The sequence below is a fragment of the Scyliorhinus torazame genome, chromosome 11 (genome assembly GCF_047496885.1).
Source record: "Scyliorhinus torazame isolate Kashiwa2021f chromosome 11, sScyTor2.1, whole genome shotgun sequence".
NCBI lineage: Eukaryota > Metazoa > Chordata > Chondrichthyes > Carcharhiniformes > Scyliorhinidae > Scyliorhinus > Scyliorhinus torazame.
The window spans coordinates 164,421,421-164,430,267 of NC_092717.1; positions in this window are offsets into that span (position 1 = coordinate 164,421,421).

An 8,847-nucleotide genomic window follows, 5' to 3' on the forward strand; every position below is an offset into this window, starting at 1 on the left:
GTGGTGGAGCCAAGTGTGCAGAGGACACAAAGTCTGCAGAGGGAAATAGATAGTTTAAGTGAGTGGGCAAGGGTCTGGCAGATGGAGTACAAGTACAATGTTGGCAAATGTGAGGTCATCCATTTTGGTAGGAATAACAGCAAAATGGACTATTATTTAAATGGTAAAAACTTGCAGCATGCTGCTGTGCAGAGGGACCTGGGTGTTCTTATGTATGAATCGCAAAAAGTTGGTTTGCAGGTGCAGAAAGTACTTAAGAAGGCAAATGGGATTTTGTCCTTCATTGCTAGAAGGATGGAATTTAAAAGAGGGAAGGTTGTGTTGCAGCTGCAAAGGGTGCTGGTAAGGCAACACCTGGAGTACTGTGTACAGTTTTGGTCTTACTTGAGAAAGGATGTACTGGCACTGGAGGGTGTGCAGAGGAGATTCACAAGGTTTATTCTGGAGTTGAGAGGATTAGCTTATGAGGAGAGACTAAGTAGACTGGGACTATACTCATTGGAATTTAGAAGAATGAGAATCTTATAAAATAATAAAATTATGAAGGGAATAGATAGGATAGAAGCAGGGAGTTTGTTTCCATTGGTGGCATAGCCTCAAAATAAGGGGGAGCAGATTTAGGACTGAGTTGAGGAGGAACATCTTCACCCAAAGGGTCTTGAATCTGGGGAATTCACTGCCCGGTGAAGCAGTTGATGCTACCTCGTTTAATGTTTTTAAGGCAAAGATGGACAGATTTTTGAACAGTAAAGAAATAAAGGGTGATGGCGAGCAGGCAGGTAAGTGGAGCTGAGTCCACAAAAAGATCAGCCATGGTCTTAATGAATGGTGGGGCAGGCTCGAGGGGCCAGAGGCCTACACTTGCTCCTAGTTCTTATGTTCTTTTGTACTTCAGGTTGTTTCTAGGGGCCGGTGCTGCCTTTATTTTCCTTACTTTGTCCTCCATAGGATGCTGTCCCTGGGCATCCTCACAGTAACCAAGGTAACCTACTTCATTGGCATGGAAAGTGCATTTTTCCCTTTTTAGGTGAACTCCCACCTCCTGAAATCTTCTCGGTACTTCTAGATTAGCCAAGTGTCTTCCTTTGGTTGCACCAGTAAACAATATGTCATTCAAGTATTCAACAACATACGGCAAGCCCGGCAATAAACTTTCCATGGTTTCTTGAAAAAGGCTCAAGCTGATGAAACGCCGAAAGGCCAGCATGTACACTGATATAATCCTTTATGGGTATTAACAGTCACGTAACCTCTGGAATCATCATCCAACTCCAACTGTTGATATGCATGGCTCAGATATAATTTCATGTATGAATGTCCTCCAGAAAGTCTTGCAAATAAATCCTCTATCTTTGGGATAAAGTATCTGTCCAGTTTTGCTGCTTGGTTTATTGTTAATTTATAGTCTCTGCAGATGCAGACTGTCTTATCTGGTTTTACCACAGGCATTATGGGGCAGCCCATTCTGCAAACTGGACTGGCTGGATGGGACCCAGTTCTTTCAGCCTTTTTAGCTCAGACTCAACTTTCTCCAAAAAAGCATAGGGCGCAGGTCTTACCCTAATAGTTTTGGGGTGACTTCTGCGTCTACAGGAATTTTTGCCTTTAAGCCTTTATTTTTTCATGCTCATTTTAAAAATGTCCTGTTGCTTCCAGATTACTTCATGCAGGCCTCCTTCCTTAATTCTGAACATTTCCAACCAGTTGAGTTTTACTCCTGGAGCCAGTAACAGCCCATTAAACTTGATCCATTGCCAGACACTATGACTAATAGAAGTTGGGCCGACTGTTGCTCACAGGTGTTTAGTCTTCCCCACTAACTTAATGGCCTCCCTTATGTAGGTAGCTAATCTAGTTGATGTGCTCTGTATACTCAGAGGCTGAACAACCTCCAAAAAGCCATCCGGGATGCCAAGAGAGAATATCACACCAAGCTAGTCACAGACTAGCGTTACAGACTCTCGGCGGTTGTGGCAAGGCCTAAACAACACAGTCGGTTACAAAGCGAAGTCGAGCAGTTTCTCCGGCACAGCACACTCCTCCCCGATGAACTCAATGCATTCTATGCTCGATTAGAGCAGGAAACCAACGATTCGCTGTCGAGTGCCCCAGCAGCCCATAACACACCCATACCCACCTTCACAGCTTCCGAAGTCAAATAGGTCTTCCTGAAAGTGAGTCCTCGGAAGGCGACGGGTCCAGACGGGATCCCTGGTCATGCACTCCGAGCCTGCGCGGACCAGCTGGCAGATGTGTTCGCGGACATCATTAACCTGTCCCTATACCGCTCCGAGGTCCCCACCTGCTTCAAGAAGACCACCATCATATTGGTGCCAAAGAAGAACCAGGCAACGTACCTCAATGACTACCGTCCGGTGGCCCTGACATCAGTCATAATGAAGTGCTTCGAGAGGTTGGTCATGAAGCGCATCAACTCCATACTCCCAGAACGCCTTGATCCACTGCAATTCACATACCGCTGCAACCGGTCCACAGCAGATGCCAACTCCTTGGCCCTACACTCATCCCTAGAGCATCCCGACAACAAGGACTCCTACATCAGACTCCTATTTTTTTTTTTAAATAAATGTTTTATTAAAGCTTTTCCAACCAACGTTTTTACATAACAAAAATAGAAGTACAGATAATAATTAAAAAAAAAGAATTATTAAACAAAACAAGGTGGGTGTTGTCTTCCTATAAAACGTACATTATATCAACAGTTCCCCCCCCCCCCCACCTGAGCCCCCGCCCCCCCCCCCCCATTCCCCCCTCCCCCCAGGATGCTACTGCTGCTGACAATTGCTGCTCCCCTAGAAAGTCAAGGAAAGGTTGCCACCGCCGGGAGAACCCCATCAAGGACCCTCTCAAGGCGAACTTTATTCGCTCCAGGCTGAGGAACCCCGCCATATCGCTAACCCAGGTCTCCACACTCGGGGGTTTCGAGTCCCTCCACATTAACAAGATCCGTCTCCGGGCTACCAGGGAGGCAAAGGCCAGTACCTCGGCCTCTTTCGCTTCCTGCACTCCCGGATCCTCCGACACCCCAAATATCGCTACTGTTGGACACGCCTTCACCCGAGTGTCCAAAATCCTAGACATCACCCTCGCAAACCCCTGCCAGAATTCTTTAAGTGCTGGGCATGTCCAAAACATATGGGCATGGTTCGCTGGACTCCCTGCACATCGAGGGCACCTGTTCTCCACCCCAAAAACCTTACTCATCCTTGCCGCCGTTATGTGCGCCCGATGCACCACCTTAAACTGAATTAAGCTGAGCCTGGCACATGATGAGGAGGAGTTCACCCTGCCCAGGGCATCGGCCCACAGGCCCTCATCCAGCTCCTCCCATTTCCCTTTCAACTCCTCCACTGAGGCTTCCGCCACCTCCTGCAGCTCCTGATATATGTCTGACACCTTCCCCTCCCCTACCCAGATGCCAGACACCACCCTGTCCTGGATCCTACGCGGGGGCAGCAGCGGAAATGTCCCCACGTGTTTTCTAAGAAAGTCCCGAACCTGGAGATACATGAACGCATTCCCCGGGGGCAGGCCAAACTTCTCCTCTAGCGCCTGCATGCTAGGGAAAGTCCCGTCTATAAATAGGTCCCCATCCTCCTAATACCTGCCCTATACTAGCCTTGGAACCCCCTATCCATCCTACCTGGAGCAAATCTATGGTTATTCCGTATTGGGGTCCACACAGAGGCCCCCTCCTCCTGCCTGTGTCTCCTCCACTGCCCCCAAATCCTCAGTGCCGCCGCCACCACCGGACTTGAGGTGTATCGCGCCGGTGAGAACGGCAGCGGAGCCGTGACTAGTGCCCCTAGGCTGGTGCCTTTGCATGACGCCGCCTCCAGCCGCCCCCTCTTCCATCATCCACTTCCTAATCATGGCCACATTGGCCGCCCTATAAGAGCTGCAGAAGTTCGGCAGAGCCAGTCCACTCCCCCCCCGGCTACGGTCCAAGAATGCCCTTTTAACTTGCGGGGTTTTATTCGCCCACACAAACCCCGTAACAATCCTATTCACCCGCTTAAAAAAGGACTTGGGGATGAAAATGGGGAGGCACTGAAAGACGAAGAGGAACCTGGGGAGAACCGTCATCCTCACAGACTGCACCCACCCCGCCAGGGAAAGCGGGAGCATATCCTACCTTTTAAACTCTCCCTCCATCTGCTCCATGAGCCGGGTTAAGTTGAGCCTGTGCAGGGCATCCCAGTTCCTGGCCACTTGTATCCCCAAGTACCGAAAGCTCCTCTCCACTATCGTGAGCGGGAGCTCCCTCAGTCTCTCCTCCTGGCCCCTAGCGTGAACCACGAACAGCTCACTCTTCCCCACGTTCAATTTATACCCCGAGAAGCTCCCAAAGCCCCTCAGGATCCGCATGACCTCCCCCATCCCCTCTCGCAGGTCCGAAATGTACAACAACAGGTCCAGACTCCTATTTATTGACTACAGCTCTTCCTTCAACACAATAATCCCAGCCATGCTCATATCAAAGCTCCAAAACCTAGGACTTGGCTCCTCACTCTGCAACTAGATCCTCGACTTTCTGACCCACAGCCCGCAATCAGTAAGAATGAACAACAACACCTCATCCACAATAGTCTTCAATACTGGGGTCCCGCAAGGCTGAGTACTTAGCCCCCTACTATACTCCCTGTACACACACGACTGCGTGGCAAAATTTGGTTCCAACTCCATCTACAAGTTTGCTGACGACACGACCATAGTGGGCCGGATCTCGAATAACGATGAGTCAGATTACAGGAGGGAGATAGAGAACCTAGTGGAGTGGTGCAGCGACAACAATCTATCCCTCAATGCCAGCAAAACTAAAGAGCTGGTCATTGACTTCAGGAAGCAAAGTACTGTACACACCCCTGTCAGCATCAATGGGGCCAAGGTGGAGATGGTTAACAGCTTCATATTTCTAGGGGTGCACATCACCAAAAATCTATCCTGGTCCAACTACGTCGACGCTACCACCAAGAAAGCACAACACCGCAAGAAACTTCAGAGAGTCGTGAACACAGCCCAGTCCATCACACAAACCTGCCTCCCATCCATTGACTCCATCTACACCTCCCGCTGCCTGGGGAAAGCGGGCAGCATAATCAAAGACCCCTCCCACCCAGCTTACTCACTCTTCCAACTTCTTCCATCGGGCAGGAGATACAAAGGTCTGAGAACACACACTAACAGATTCAAAAACAGCTTCTTCCCCACTGTTACCAGACTCCTAAACGACCCTCTTATGGACTGGCCTGATTAATACACCTCTGTATGCTTCACCCGATGCCGGTGTCTATGTATTTTCATTGTGTACCTTGTGTTGCTCTATTGTGTAATTTGTTTCTATTTCATTTTATTTTCATGTACTTAAAGATCTGTTTGAGCTGCTTGCAGAAAAATACTTTTCACTGTACCTCGGTACACATGACAATAAACAAATCCAATCCAATCCTTCTTGAGGATATCTGTAGATCTGCTCCCCTACTATGGTATCAGGTGCTTATCACGCGAGGGAGATATTCGGAAATTGGGCCCAGAAATGAGACCTCAATGTAGCAGACAATTTGGGGGTTAAATAGACTTGGGGGTGGGGGAGGGGGCCTGCTAGCACAGTCCAAAAGATACGTCCACACCTGGCTGAGTTACAATGTCCCAATCAGACTTACACTCATTATGGGGAATACACAGGATGTCTCAGATCCATTATTCTTTGGAACCATCCTGTCTGACCGGCTATTAGCCCATTACAGAGCCTAATGGCCTCTTTGTCCATCAATGGGAGGTTAGTTGCATGGCTCTGTCCTTCTGCATAAACAGGAGTGGACAATCAGACAAGATAATGATAATAGGTTCAAGTCTGGAAACCCCAGAGAACATTTGTTTGAGGGGCTGGGCAGAGCTTAGAGAGAGAAAGAGAGAAGGAAGGCTATTTTGAACAGTTACAGGAAAAGGCTTTGGGAATCGATTGAGAGGGTAATGAAAGTTGTCATGGAGGCAGGCTTTGGAAAAAGGGTTCAGAATGAATGTCCCTACCAGAAGGAAAATTGCTTCGTAAATGCAAGTATTGCCATTGTCTGCCTGTGAAAGTGGCATGAGAACTGCATGTTATGTTACAGTGTTGTTTAATGGGAAATAGTGTGTTAAGGTTAAGAAACTGCATGTAATCTATTATTTTTAGGATTGAAGTTTAAAGATTTAAGTATTGTTTTATTTTATTTTAATAAAGTTTGTTTATAAAATATCCAAGCCCTATTTCTTATATTATCACTCCTGGGATGAATCGATCTTACAGCACTGTTTTAAAACTTTAAAATGTTATGACTTAAAAGAATGACCAGGGTGAGGTTAGGGCCGGTCAAGGACAGGAGTGGGAATATGTGCGTGGAGTCAGAAGAGATAGGAGAGGCTTGAATGAATACTTTTCTTCAGTGTTCACCAAGGAGAGGGACCATGTTTTTGAGGATGAGAGTGTGATACAGGTGGGTAGGCTGGAGGAGGTAGATGTTCTGAGGAAGGATGTATTAGCAATTTTGAAAAACCTTAAGGTCGACAAGTCCCCTGGATATATCCTAGGATTCTTTGGGAGGCAAGAGACGAGATTGCACAGCATTTGGCTTTGATCTTTGTGTCCTCACTGTCCATGGGGATAGTGCCAGAGGACTGGAGAGTGGCGAATCATAGAATTTACAGGCAGAAGGAGGCCATTCGGCCCATCGAGTCTGCACCGGCCCCTACAAAGAGCAACCCACTCAAGTCCACGTATCTACCCTATCCCCGCAACCCAGCAGCCCCCAGTTAACCTTTTTTGGACACTAAGGGCAATTTAGCATGGCCAATCCACCTAACCTGCACATCTTTGGACTGTGTTTGCAATGGGCGAGCGGCGATTCTCCCAGCGGCCAGCCGTGATTCTCGCCGTGACGGTTTGGGGGGTTGGGAGAATCGTGTTGGGGCGGCGTGGTGGGACACGCACGGCGCCCCGGCGATTCTCCCACCCGGCGTGGGGGGGTAGAATTCCGCCCACAATCTCTATAAATGAGCTTGCATTGGGTGGGTTTGAGGACGTAAGGGCTGCGCATTATTTTAGGCTTGGGCTTTGAAGAAAAATTCCAATTGTTCAATTTAGCATACACAATCTTCAGCAGAGGCGTCAAAGAGATCCACTCTACCAAATCCAGTTCGACTGGACCAGGTTCTGAGCTGATGACCTTGCAAGTGCACTTGCTGTTTTTTAAAAAATCTCATTGTCAAATGTAGTAACTTGGCTTCACCATTTATGAACAAACTATAACGTTTCTTAACGCGGCAAATATTTGCAGGGGGATGCAGATTCAATGCTTCCAATCCCATCTATCGGATGACCCTGTGCGCGAACTACCGATTGGACAAGTGAGTCATGTGACCCTTCAGAATATCGCCCCTTAAAGGGGCTAGCTGCTACTAGCAGCTGTGGCAATACCAGCTTAATACACCTAAATACAAACACAAACAGCTTTCACAATGTTTCTGTGTTTACAGTATTTATAGAAAATAATCCAATTTCCAACAACACGATATCTGCCTTCTGGACTAACAGGGACCCTGGTGATACTATTTTGTCAGTGAATACAGTGTATTTTCAGGCATACAAAATAGACCCAATGACAATTGATGAGTGTTACCACAAGGTGTGAATTACTGTAGCTCTTTTAAAATTACTTTGTTGTTTTTCAGTCTATTTTCAAATAATTTTGCTTAAATTAAATACGGATGCCACTGACTAACTGAAGTTAATATTTACCCAGCAAAGGTCAAACTTGAGCATGTTAACTATCTAATGACTAATGAGTGACTATCCTTCTTGTGAGTTATATGGTTGAGTCACTTTGGGATGGAGCTGGTTGCAAGATCTGCTCATTAATGGATGAAGGCAGCCAAGACAGCCTTTAATGCTAAACTTTAGTAACCTGGCACTTGAGACAGGCAGGCCTGTGGCACTCCAAGGATTTTATCAATTATTTTGACTATTTTGCAACAAAACGCTTCTGAAAAATTAGTTATTTTAATTTAAAAAAATTATTTGAGCAAATGCATTCTGAAGTTTACAAAAAATACCTCGATAAAAAAATATTAACATGATAAATAGAAGTTGTTTTCCTCAGTGACTAGCCAATTTGCAACTTCTTAACAGAAACAAGGGACCTTAAAAAACCTCACATGCAGTGCTTTGGAAAGTCCTTTGATCCCTATTTGGAAAGAGAATAGAGGAGACAGACAGACAGAGAGATAGGTAGATACAGTAAAAGGTGAGATATGTGCAGGTTTATTAAAGCAAACCCTGTGGGGTGAAGAGGTTGGAAGTGCTGGTGAGGAGTTAGAAACAGTCTTGTTTAAGTCAAATAATACTACTCACTAATGTGAGGAAGTATGGTGTGGCTTCACTTTGTGTTACTACATGATAGGCTGTGCAAACTTAATTACTTTATTTGGATTATAATAGTTATTATGTACCGTACTGTGAAGTGAAGTGGTTTAATGACTAAACTATGATTTAGTCTCATCAAGAATCTTTCTGTTTCTGCATTTGAAGAGATTGAAGAAATGCACATGAAAAACTCAGGTCAGAAGTGGTATTTTTGTTGTACCCCAGGATTATGTTAGCATATAAGTAAATAAACTACTGTTTGAATCAATCCTTGTAATAATATTCCCAGAATACTACTGGAAACAACTAGAATGAAGTCGAGATTAAGTACAGAAGACCTAAATTTGTAACATCTAGCCTGACTGACTCGTGAAACCTGCTGACCTATATCAGATTCTTCCAATTGAATTCCAGGCAATGTTAGA